We start from the raw sequence: 13,393 nt of genomic DNA on the forward strand, positions 1-13,393 counted from the left end.
CCCCCCGACCCTGGGGCTGGATCGGAGCCAGAGCCCCATAGAGGGGCAAGGCCCTGTCCCCCATTCCCCTGGGCCAGCCAGTCCCCCGACCCTGGGGCCGGATCGGAGCCAGAGCCCCACAGAGGGGCAAGGCCCTGTCCCCCATTCCCCTGGGCCAGCCAGTCCCCCGACCCTGGGGCCGGATCGGAGCCAGAGCCCCACAGAGGGGCAAGGCCCCATGTCCCCCATTCCCCTGGGCCAGCCAGTTCCCCCGACCCTGGGGCTGGATCGGAGCCAGAGCCCCATAGAGGGGCAAGGCCCTGTCCCCCATTCCCCTGGGCCAGCCAGTCCCCCGACCCTGGGGCCGGATCGGAGCCAGAGCCCCACAGAGGGGCAAGGCCCTGTCCCCCATTCCCTTCTCATCCGCTCCCCCGTCCCCACAGCAGCCGCATCAGCCACAGCCTGCTGGCTGCCCACAGCTATGGCACAGAGGTGCTTAGGCTGCTGCCCCCTGTGGCCCAGGAGCTGGTGACCAAGCTGAGCAAGGACAAGGACCTGCTGGTGCAGAAGGTTTCCGGGGACCTGCGGGAGCTGAACCAGAAGGTGCAGCCATACATTGAGGAGCTGCAGCAGAGCGTGGAGGAGCTGCAGGCTGGGCTGGCGCCCTATGCCGAGGGGCTGCTGGAGCAGGTGCACCGCCCGCTGGGTCCCTACGCCCAGGACCTGCAGGGGCGGCTGGGCTCCCTCTGGGCCTCCTTCCTGCAGCACTTCCAGTGAGGGGTCTGCGCTGGTGGGGAGATGGGAACACAGAGCCAGGCGGGCGGGGGCGAGACATGGAGCCCATCCATCCATGGAGCCCATGGGACTGGGAGCACAGACCCCATCCATGCACGGAGCCTTCAGGGGTCACAGGTGCTCGAGAGGGGGCAGCCTCCTCTCTCTAAGGGCCCCTGACATGCCCAGGGTCCCCGTCCCATCACCCCTAGTCTCTCCCTGTGTCTGTAACAACCTCCCAGGGGCTCAATAAACCACCTGCTGATTAATCACCCCGTGTGCTGCTGCTGCTGCTGCATCCCTGGGGGAGGGGAGCAGCTGTTATAATCCAGCTCGGGGCTCTGCCCCAGGCAGGGTCGTGCAGCCCCGCTCCGTGAGGGAGAACGGCTCTTAGCCAAGTGACATGTGGGGGCGCAAGCCAGGGGCATGATCATGGACATGTGACGGGGGGAAATAGGGCTGTCTCCTGGGTGGGTGGGGGGGCCTTTCCCCTTCGAAACTCTCCCCACGGTGATCCCCGTAAACCTCTCCCCTAGGGCTTGCGCTATCCCTGCCCTGCTGTGACCTCCCGATAAACAGCTCTGCCCAGTGTTACTCACCAACTTTCCTCACCATGCTGTCTGCAGTGCAGGCCCAATGGGGCTGGCACTGCCTGTGAGTGGGGAGCCCCCCCCCCCACTGAGCCTCCCCACTGCTCTGCAGCACAGCCCCCCTGGCACTGCATTGGAGCCAGCACTGCCTGTGAGGGGGGAGCACCTCCTACTGAGCCCCCCACACATACACCCCGCTCTGCAGCACAGGTCCCCAGGCACTAGAGTTGCCAACTGTCTAATCACAGAAACCCAAACACCCTTGCCCTGCCCTGCCCTGCCCTGCCCTGGATCTGGGCTGGGGTCGAGGGGTTCGGAGTGTGGAAGGGGGCTCCGGGCTGAGCCTGGGGTTTGGGGTGCAGGAGGGGGTATGGGGTGCAAGCTCTGGGAGGGAGTTTGAGTGCTGGAGGGGGCTAAGGGCTGGGGCAGGGGGTTGGGGGTGCGGGATGCAGGCTCCGGGCGGAGGCTCAGGGCTGGGGCAGGGAATTGGGGTACAGAAGGGGTGTTTAGCTGCTGGTGGGAGGCTGGCTGAACAGAAAGGGCTTCTGGCTCTGGTTGGCCATTGGGCACATCAAACACCACAATATTTACCTGGCAGCAGGGAGCACCGGGTGCAGAGGGCTGTCGGGACCTTTATTTAAGGCACCGCCGTGACTAGATGCTGTTGGCAGTCCTGCTCCCGCATGGGTGTGCGCAGCACCCTTCTGCTGCCACAGGCAACAGTGTGGGGCGGGGCTACTCTCTCATGACATTTTTTTTCTTTAACTTTGCAAATCCGAGGGTCTGTGGGCAGGGGGCGAGATTGCCCTGCTAACAGTGACTCTGCTGTTGCGGCATCCTTCGGGGGGGGGGGGGGGGAAGGCATCATTGCTGCCAGTGGCATAGGTGGGATGGGGAATGGGGCACCAGCTCTGATCCAGCCCAAGGGCAGGGACGTGGCTGGCTCAGGGTGTCAGGGAATGGGACATGGGCCTTTTCCCTCTAGGCGGCGCGGGCGCTGAGCTGTCAGAAGGATGGGGACTGGCTGATGCAGGGGAGGGAATATGGCACCTTTTGCATCCTGGGGGCTCCAACGCTAAGCCTGCCCAAGGGCGGGGGATGGAGGCTGGGGAAGGGGGGTGTTACAGGAGGTGGCTCCTCGGTGGGACACTGCACGGACACCCGGTTGTGCCTTCACTACCCCCTTTTATTTTAAGTGCCCTCCTCCATTTCTACAACAATCCCCATGTGCCAGCCCAGACAGCACCAAGCGCGCTTCTCGGCCCTCTCCCCAGGCCCTCCCTTGAGGCCTCTGTGTTACTGGATCAACTAGCGCTGATCAGGGCCGGATTAACTTTTTGTGGGCCCTGCGCCAAACATATTGGTGGGCCCCCATGTGGTTGTGATGAACCCCTTCCAGATATGGTCCTAGCGTGACGGCACCATTGATGCCATAGTAAATGTGGTATTGCTGGGATGGGAATGAAAACATTTATTCAAAAACAAAATAAGATATTTGAAGCCAAACTGAGACCTCCACTCAGCCCATAGAGAACAAACTGGGCTAACATCGATGTACGCAGAACACCACTGAATTTGGTTTGTGTGGGAGGGGGATTGTTTGTTAGTTTTGTTTTTTTTCTTTAAACACTCAGGGCCTGCTTAGGGCCCTGAACACAAGTGCTTAATTAGCACACTTATGAGCCATATTAAGCCCGGATGCAGCAGTCAGTGGTGTCGCACCTGCATCTCCCCACCACCACCTCCTCCACCCAAAGTTATGTTTCCTAAATACATTTTTTGAAAGCTGCATTTTCTACTTTGGTACAATAATGTTTACAAAACTTTGGGGCAGGGTGTGGGGAGGAAAATTGCTGGTGCCCATCTTTTTCAGGGAGAAAGGACCACTGAAACAGACACACTTTACCACAAAGGCTACCACAATCCAGCCTCAAGTTCCTACCCCAATCTTCACACCTGGGCTCTCCTCCCATCCCTCCTACTGTCCCCATCCCACACAACTAACCCCCTAACAAAGGCTCTCCTCAATCTCCCTGCTATTGCCCACTCCCTACACACTTTCACCCCAGGGCTGTCACCTCCCTCTCTTCTACTACCCCCCTTCTACACACACATACACTGAGCCAACCCCCACCTTCAACCCAGACTCTCCCCTCCCTCCCTCTGCCCCCTGCCACACCAACCCCCACCTTAACACCCTGCTTCTCCTACACCCCCCACACGGAGTCACCACCAGCTCCCCCATTGCACCCGGACTTGCCTCACAACTGCCCCTTTCCCCCAAAACTGGGCAGCGCCCCGTCACCTCCCCGGAGTGCAGGGAGGTAGTTTCTGGGCATTCCCACTGGCAGGGGGCATGGCAGTCAGCACTGACAAGTCCCGCTGTCACTGCCCCCCCTGCTCCCAGGCACCACAGACAATCCGTGTGTGGGGGTGCTGAGGAGGTGTGAGGGGAGTGCAGGGTCAGGGCAGGGCCAGGGGCTCAGGGGGCTGGGGGGGTGCAGGGGTTAGGGTGGGCAGGGGGTTGGGGGTTGCAGGGGTTAGGGTGGGCAGGGGGCTGCGGGGTGGGCTGGGGTCGGGGGTGTGCTCACGCAGGGGGCTGGAGGGGAGTGCAGGGGTTAGGGTGGGCAGGGGGCTGCGGGGTGGGCTGGGGTCAGGGGGGTGCTCACGCAGGGGGCTGGAGGGGGTATGCCTGGCTTGTCTGCTCCTCCTCCCCGGAGTGGCGTGCTGCGGCTCACTCCTCCTTGCCCCCCTCCTGCCTGCAAGCCTGATCCAACTGACCAGCGCCGGGGGAGGGGGGGGACGGGGGACGGGGACGTAACACGCTGGGGAAAGAGGTGGGGGACAGGCCTCCTCCCCCCCAGACTCGGAGCTGCGTGCTGCGGCTCCCCCCGGCAAGACGTACGTAGCATGCTGGGGAAAGCGGCGGGGCAGGAGTCAGGCTGCCGGCAGAGGCTGCCACAGAGCCGCAATATCAAGCTCTGACCCCACAGGAGAGCGCGCCGGGGGGGCGGAGGAGAGCGCACCGGGGCCCCTTTCGACCAAGGGCCCGGCGCCATTATCAATCCGGTATTGGCGCTGATCCCTCTCGCGGGGCTTCCTGCCTCCTCCTTGGCCCAGCCAGCCTGAGTGTCTAATTCCCGCCACCAGCCTTCTCAAGGAGAGCTCATTAACGCTGGAGTGAGCAGAGCAAGGGCTCACGTGTTCACAGGGGCTATCGGGCCTTATTTTCCCTCTGAGCGGCAACATCTCACCGGGAGGGTGGGGGGCACTTTAAAAGGGGCGGCGATAGGGCTTTACTGAACTTGAGGGAGCTTCTCGGGAAGTGGGGACTTGTTGCTACAGCTCTGTGCAGAACTTGACATGGTGGCCCTGGAACGCTTTTTACAGTGGGGGTGCTGAAAGCCCAAATTTTTTACTTTGCACCCCCCCTTATCTCTGTCCATGTCCCCTCTCCCCAGAGCTGGGGCCAGGACTGGGTTGTGGCTCTGGGAGGGGTGGGGGGGCTGAGGCTGGGACCACAGCTGGGACTGGGAGCAGAGCCCCAGGTGTGGGGCTGGTGGCTGGGACCCCATGCAAAAGCTGGGGGTGCTGCAGCACGCCCTGCATCCCTAGTTCCCATGCCTATGGGCCAGGGTGGTGCAGTGTAGGGGAAGAGGTGGAGCGAGAGCAGTTTAGAATGTAAGCTGGGGGATGCACTGGGGTGGGGCAGTTTAAAGGGAGCACAGGGGTGGGGCATGTTTAAGGGGGGGATGGTTTAGGGGGAGCATTGGGGGGGAGGTTGAGCAGTTTGTGGGGAGTGGGTAATTGGGGCCATGCCCCTCTACAGGCCTGGTGACCTCCTGCGCTGTGGAGGGATTGACACCACAAGCCCCCTTCCCCAGAGATGCAGCAGGACCACACATCACTGCATGATTAAACAGCTGGTTTATTGAGCGATGGATGGCTGTATGGGGCAGGGAGCCTGCTGCGGGGTGCCTTACAGCGGAGCTGTCCCCACTCAATCCTGGGGGATCGCCTTGGGCTCCAGGTATGGACAGGGCCTATGAGGCACCCCCACTGGTCTCTTCACTGAAACATTGCATGAAGGCGTCCCAGCGGGAGTTCAGCCAGCCATGCAAGTCCTCAGCATAGGGGCTGAGCTTCTGGTGCAGGTCCCTGGCGTAGGCTGCCAGGCTGCGCTCGAACTCCTGCAGCCCCAGCTCCTGGGCATAGGAGCCCAGCTGCTCCTGCAGCTCCACCCTAGACGCCTGGCTACCAAGCAGGGGCTTGCAGTAGTGCTCCACCATCTCCAGCAGCCCCTCGGTGGAGGACACCAGGACATCATGCAGCTGGTTCATGTAGGGCTGCACCTTCCTCTCCAGTTCCCACAGCATTCTCACACTTTCGTCCACCGGCCTGCTCAGGTTCCTCAGCTGCTCCTGGGCCTTGGGGGGCACCTTACGGTTTAGGTCATCAAAGAAGTTATAAATTTTCCTTTCAAGTCTCCACTCCCTGCAAAGAAAGGGAAGCAGCTTACAGTGACTCACCCTCTGGGCTGCTGGCTCTGTCTGACCCCAAGGCAGAAGGATTGGCTGGATTGGGAGGTGTCTGGGATGGGAATGTGGTCCCAGGGCAGGAGGACTGGCTGGCTCATGGGGGTTGGGAATGTGATATGGGTCCTCCCCACCCCCAGTGTTGCTGGCTTTGATCTGGCCCCAGCTCCCAGGTCCCAGCGGCATCGGGCCCTGCCATGCCAAATAATGGACACAATTCTGCACCCGTTGCTGAATCGCCAACGTCCCTGGGGTTGGCCAGGCCAATCCCTGCTGAGCTCGTGGGGCTTGCTGGGCCCAGAAGCAGAGGTGTGGGTCCTGCAGTCAGGGGTGACTCTAACCCCTCTACTCTGGGTCCCTGGCATGGATGGGGGGGCTCCCAAACCCTGCCTCCAAGTCAGGGCAGGCGCCTCACTCGATCTCCTGGCCCAGCTCGGATTTCTGGACCAGCTCCGTGGTCATTCTGATAAGTTGCTCCAAGTTACGTTCGATGGCGTCTGCAACCTGGTCCAGCCTTGGCGTGGGTTCCTTGCCGAGGGGAGAGGCCTTGGAGCCTGGGAAAGGAAAGGGATCCCCAGTGAGATAGTGTCACTGCAGGCCCCGGGGCTGCCCTGGCCTGGAGAGACCCACTGAGCTACCGCTCCGTGGAAGGAGGGGCACATGGTAACTACACTGGGATGCGGCTCAGGACTCCTGGGTTCCAACCAGCTCTGGGAGGGGAAGGGGGTCTAGTGGTTACTGCAGAGGGGCTGGGAGCCCGGACTCCTGGCTTCTATCCCAGCTTTGCCACAGACTCCTGATAAGGCATTGGGACACTGGGATTGGCAGACTGGATCAGCCCCATGGTTTGTCAAGGCCAGTATCTAGAAGCTGGCACCCAGTGGTTCAGGGGAATGTGCAAGAACCCCTCAGTAGCAGATGTGGGTATTTTTCCTCCTCACCCTAATAGTTAGCACTGGGGCAGCCGGGTTTATGCGCCTCCCAAATCTCTAACTATGGTCATTCTGGATACTCCCGTTATCCATAGAAACGCCTCTGTGAATCCTGTGAAGATCTTGGCATCAGCAACTTCCTGTGACAGTCGTTCCACTGGTTCTGAATTCATCACCTGCACTGCCATTGACTGTCCCCCGTCCTAAGGGTAGGAGCTGGGGGAACAGAGTATCCTGATCCCCTGCAGTCGATCACAGACCTGATTATTGGAGATGAGTTCCCTGAGCACCCTTCACCCTGCTGAGCACCTAGAGGATAATAGGCTTCTAAGGCAAATGTTCTCAAACTGTGGTCCATGGACCACCAGTGGACCGCAAGCTCCACTAATTAGGTGACTGGACCCTGGAGAAGACACACATATAAGGTGAGGGGGTGGCCTTGGGGGGAATAGGGGGTAGATGGGAGGGGTCAGTGGGGTCAGAAGAGCGGGTGGGAGGAATTTGGGACATGCAGGGCTGCGGCCGGCAGAGAAAGAGGCGACTTTCCCCAACTCCAGGGCTGCGGCTGCCGGGGAGAGACGTCCGTCTTTTCCAACCTCAGCTCGGGGGCTGGTGTGGTGGGGGAGATACCCCCTCCTTCCCAGCCCCAGCTCAGCGGCTGCGTGGCTCCTGAGACCCCCCACCCGTCCCAGCCCAGGCAGAGAGGGCACATCTATCGCCTTAGAAAGGTAAGACTACTGATGTTAAAATATGAGTTGTGTGATTTTATTTGTAGAACAAAAAAAATTATTAAGTTTATTTTTATATAGCGCTTTTATCCAAAGCGCTTTACAATAGTTAGCTAATCGTACAAACGACATTTGAAAAGAGCATTAAGTGGTCCGCCGAGACCCTCAGCAATTTTCAAGTGGTCTGTGAAAAAAAAACGTTGCGAACCACTGTTCTAAGAAATAGCCAACAGAGATTTGTCAAGAAGAAATCATGCCCAGACAGTTCCTTCTTTGTCAGGGTTACTGGGCTAGTGGCCAGAGGGGAAGCTGTAGCTGTGATTATAGCTTGATTTTTTCATAAGGCTTTTGATAGAGTCCCATGTGACATTCTCAGAAGCAAACCAGGGAAGTGTGGTCTAGAGGAAATTGCTATAAGGTGGGTGCAAAAGTGGCTGAAAGATCACCCTCAAAGGGTGGTTATCAATGAGGCACTTGTCAAACTGGAAGGGGTCCCATAGGGTCCCAGTGGGGTTCCAAAGGGTCCCAGTGGGGTCCCAAAGGGGTCTGTCCTGGGTTCAGTACTAGTCAATATTATAATTAATGACTTGGAGAATGGAGTGGGTAATATGCTTAAACATTTGCAGATGACACCAAGCTGGGAGGGGTTGCAAGCACTTTGGAGGACAGGATTAGAATTCAAAACGACCTTGTTGATTTCTGTCCAATTCTCCAATTTATCATGATTAAATTCAATAAAGGCAAGTGCAAAGTACTTAATTTAGGAAGGAAAAGTGAAATGAACAACAACAAAATGGGGAATAACTGGCTAGGCAGTAGTACTACTGAAAAGGATCTGGGGATTAGAGTGGATCACAAATTGAATATGAGCCAACAATGTGATGCAGCTGCAAAAAAGGTTTATATCATTCTGGGGTGTATTAATAGGAGTGTGCTATGTAAGACATAGGAGGTAACTGTCCCACTCTATTTAGCACTGGTGAGCTCTAGGTTTACTTGGAGTTGCCTCGGAACAGGGGGCTGCACTAGATGAACTCTTAAGGTGCCTTCCAGGGTTCATTTCTCTGATTCATTCAGACTGACAGAAAGAGCAATTAAATATCCCTTTTTGTAATGAGAACTGATACCAGAGAAGCCACTGCCCAAGGCACTCACCAGAAGGGCAAGGCCTGAGCAGAAGCTTAGCCGTGTGGGCCAAGGGGTTTCCCTAGTGACTGATTTCAAACGCAGGGGATGGGGCACTGGTTGGCAGCAGCTGTGTATGTCTGTGTGTATCAAAGACACAAAGCTGGCAGACAGGGAGAGACGCTGTTGTGAGCATTGGCCTGGGAGGGAACAGAGTTAGGGCTCCTTGGAGCACAGAGCTGGTGGAGAGGCAAGCTTGGATTTCTGGAAAAGGAAACCACCTGCTGTTGTATGTTCCTGCTGTGTTCAGGGGAAAGGAATTCTGTGCCCATTCTCTGTAAATCAACAGGATTGTACCAAAAACGAGACCTGACGCTTACCATCAATTTGGGGCCTTGCCAGAGAGATATTCTGCCTGTTGTAGAAGGGAACAATACGTTTATCACATCCCCTTTTATCTGTCTCCTTTTTAGACAACACTCCCAGTGTTTTCATCCTGTCCTCCCAGGGCATTTCCCCAGACCCTGACTCCCTCTCATTGCCTGTCTTTGAGCCCCCACCGATTCTCCAATATCCTTTTTACACCAGTGCAAAGTGTTTACACCGGGGGTGTGTGTGTGTGGATTTTTCCGCTGCCCTGACAGTGTTCCAGTCAGCCAGCGTTCACACCCGTGAGGCACACCACAGTTCTGATCTGGATGTGTCTTACGCCGGATGCAAACTGTTTTACACACTAAAGGGTTAGACCAGTGCCAGAAACATCCAATGTAGACAAGTCCTGAGACTCCCCAGCCGGCGCTCTGCCTGATTGAATGGATCGGGACCCAGGAAACAGAGCGCCTCGCTGAATGCTTAGCAAAGCAGGGTGTTCCCAGAGCTGGGAAAGGCTCAGTCGGCTACACTGTTTCTAATTCATGTTTCCTGCTCCCCCCAAATCCAAGCTGCATTCCCTCCCCTCTCCCCCGCTCCTGTGACCGAGTCTCTATCAGGTACTTTAGTGGTTTCCACTTGGAAAGTCAAAGTTGATTCCTGTGGGAGAGGGTGCCCAAAAGACCTGGCTTCCAGGCAGAGGGATCCCCACACACACTGTCAGCCAGCGCCCAAAGGGGCAGGCGTGGGGCTGCACCGAGACACACTCACCTAGCACGGCCAGGAACAGGACAGCAGTGAGAAGCTTCATGCTGGGAGTTTCCCGGAGAACCTGGCAGGATGGAGGAAAGAGAGAAGTTAGAGCCAAGGGGGAGTAGATGGGGTAACAGCCCTGTCATCCCCGCCTCCTCCTGTCACTCATTAACCTCAGCACCATCCCCACATGACCTGGCCATGAGTTCTGTCTACAGTCCAGTGCTGGGGGTAGGGCTTTGGGCTCCCAGCCCCCGAAATGAAACTGCCTGGGCTGGTGCTGCCCAGAAAGCCCTGATCTGAGACTAAAAGAACAGGAGTACTTGTGGCACCTTAGAGACTAACACATTTATTTGAGCATAAGCTTTCGTGGGCTGAGACTGTTTCTCTCCATCCCCACAGCTAAAGCTCTCATCATCTCACGGTTCAATTGCTGCTGCAGCCTTCTCTCTGGCCTGACAAATGCAGTCTGGCCCCACTCATATCCATTCAGAATGCTGCCTGCTGCAAAGATCATGTTCTTTTGGCCAAAACAATGGGCTATCTCTCCGCTCTGGCTGGCTCCTCTTCTCTATGGTAGTGTTACACCTCTGACCCAAGCAGCTAATCCAAGTTCGGGGCCCTGGCGATGTCCCAGCTGGGAGTACAAATTCATGATGGAGTCCGATATTGTCTTGAATGCAGGCTTGTTTATTCACAGAGTGTACAAAGTCCTGCTTCTGCAAACTAGCACTAGCAGGAGGAATAAAAACCCCAAACAATACTCAGAGCTTGTCTGCACTTCAAGCACTGCAGCTGCACCGCTGAAGCGTGTAGTGAAGACACTATGTATGTGGGCGGTAGCGCTTCTCCCACCTGTGTAGGTACTCCACCTCCCCAAGAGGCGGTAGCTATGTCCACAGGAGAAGCCCTCCCATCGACATAACGCTGTCTACAGGGGGAGTTCGGTCAGTATAACTGCATTGTCCGGCTTTTCCACACCCCTGAGTGACGTAATTAGACTAACGTAAGTTCAGCATGTAGACCAGGGCTCGGCCAAAGGCCCTTTCCCCATCCAGTTTAAAACTCTCTAGGGGGTTCACAACGCCTTGGTTTTAGGTGTGGGGGCTTGTAATTAATGTACCTTGACAGTTATATTAATTGAAGGTGAGTTCACACCAGTCTCAGAGGTCTGTGACCCGTGCAGTCCCCAGTTTCTCTCAGCATAACAATACCAAGCATAAGCTATTTATTTTCACTTCCACGGCCTTCCACGTCCTAGCTTCACCCTACCTGTCAAGTTTCATTCAGTATCAGAACATCAGTCCCCACCTCCATGGGCCTGTGCTGTCCACTTCCATCACCCACCTGTCCTAATTCTAAGCACGTCCCTGGTGCTTTCTGCCATGGGCCCCTCACATGGGGGAGGCGTGCCCTATAAACACTCACAAAGCAAGTCTCAACCTCATTCTCCACCTTCACATCCCTCCTCAGCACTCACCTTCCTGATGAGGCCTACAAATGACACCGGCCAGGCCCAGACCGCAGCCTGTCATGTTGACCCCTATTGTCTCATTGTCTCCTTGTCCGGCTGTTTCCATTCGCTGTGGGCTGGGCTCCCTCTGGGCCTCCTTCCTGCAGCACTTCCAGTGAGGGGTCTGCGCTGGTGGGGAGATGGGAACACAGAGCCAGGCGGGCGGGGGCGAGACATGGACCCCATCCATCCATGGAGCCCATGGGACTGGGAGCACAGACCCCATCCATGCACGGAGCCTTCAGGGGTCACAGGTGCTCGAGAGGGGGCAGCCTCCTCTCTCTAAGGGCCCCTGACATGCCCAGGGTCCCCGTCCCATCACCCCTAGTCTCTCCCTGTGTCTGTAACAACCTCCCAGGGGCTCAATAAACCACCTGCTGATTAATCACCCCGTGTGCTGCTGCTGCTGCTGCATCCCTGGGGGAGGGGAGCAGCTGTTATAATTCAGCTCGGGGCTCTGCCCCAGGCAGGGTCGTGCAGCCCCGCTCCGTGAGGGAGAACGGCTCTTAGCCAAGTGACATGTGGGGGCGCAAGCCAGGGGCATGATCATGGACATGTGACGGGGGGAAATAGGGCTGTCTCCTGGGTGGGTGGGGGGGCCTTTCCCCTTCGAAACTCTCCCCACGGTGATCCCCGTAAACCTCTCCCCTAGGGCTTGCGCTATCCCTGCCCTGCTGTGACCTCCCGATAAACAGCTCTGCCCAGTGTTACTCACCAACTTTCCTCACCATGCTGTCTGCAGTGCAGGCCCAATGGGGCTGGCACTGCCTGTGAGTGGGGAGCCCCCCCCCACTGAGCCTCCCCACTGCTCTGCAGCACAGGCCCCCTGGCACTGCATTGGAGCCAGCACTGCCTGTGAGGGGGGAGCACCTCCTACTGAGCCTCCCACACATACACCCCGCTCTGCAGCACAGGTCCCCAGGCACTAGAGTTGCCAACTGTCTAATCACAGAAACCCAAACACCCTTGCCCTGCCCTGCCCCGCCCTGGATCTGGGCTGGGGTCGAGGGGTTCGGAGTGTAGAAGGGGGCTCCGGGCTGAGCCTGGGGTTGGGGTGCAGGAGGGGGTATGGGGTGCAAGCTCTGGGAGGGAGTTTGAGTGCTGGAGGAGGCTAAGGGCTGGGGCAGGGGGTTGGGGGTGCGGGATGCAGGCTCCGGGCGGGGGCTCAGGGCTGGGGCAGGGAATTGGGGTACAGAAGGAGTGTTTAGCTGCTGGTGGGAGGCTGGCTGAACAGAAAGGGCTTCTGGCTCTGGTTGGCCATTGGGCACATCAAACACCACAATATTTACCTGGCAGCAGGGAGCACCGGGTGCAGAGGGCTGTCGGGACCTTTATTTAAGGCACCGCCGTGACTAGATGCTGTTGGCAGTCCTGCTCCCGCATGGGTGTGCGCAGCACCCTTCTGCTGCCACAGGCAACAGTGTGGGGCGGGGCTACTCTCTCATGACATTTTTTTTTCTTTAACTTTGCAAATCCGAGGGTCTGTGGGCAGGGGGCGAGATTGCCCTGCTAACAGTGACTCTGCTGTTGCGGCATCCTTCGGGGGGGGGGGGGGGGAGGCATCATTGCTGCCAGTGGCATAGGTGGGATGGGGAATGGGGCACCAGCTCTGATCCAGCCCAAGGGCAGGGACGTGGCTGGCTCAGGGTGTCAGGGAATGGGACATGGGCCTTTTCCCTCTAGGCGGCGCGGGCGCTGAGCTGTCAGAAGGATGGGGACTGGCTGATGCAGGGGAGGGAATATGGCACCTTTTGCATCCTGGGGGCTCCAACGCTAAGCCTGCCCAAGGGCGGGGGATGGAGGCTGGGGAAGGGGGGTGTTACAGGAGGTGGCTCCTCGGTGGGACACTGCACGGACACCCGGTTGTGCCTTCACTACCCCCTTTTATTTTAAGTGCCCTCCTCCATTTCTACAACAATCCCCATGTGCCAGCCCAGACAGCACCAAGTGCGCTTCTCGGCCCTCTCCCCAGGCCCTCCCTTGAGGCCTCTGTGTTACTGGATCAACTAGCGCTGATCAGGGCCGGATTAACTTTTTGTGGGCCCTGCGCCAAACATATTGGTGGGCCCCCATGTGGTTGTGATGAACCCCTTCC

This window comes from Emys orbicularis, chromosome 20, assembly GCF_028017835.1.
Source record: "Emys orbicularis isolate rEmyOrb1 chromosome 20, rEmyOrb1.hap1, whole genome shotgun sequence".
Classification (NCBI taxonomy): Eukaryota; Metazoa; Chordata; order Testudines; family Emydidae; genus Emys; species Emys orbicularis.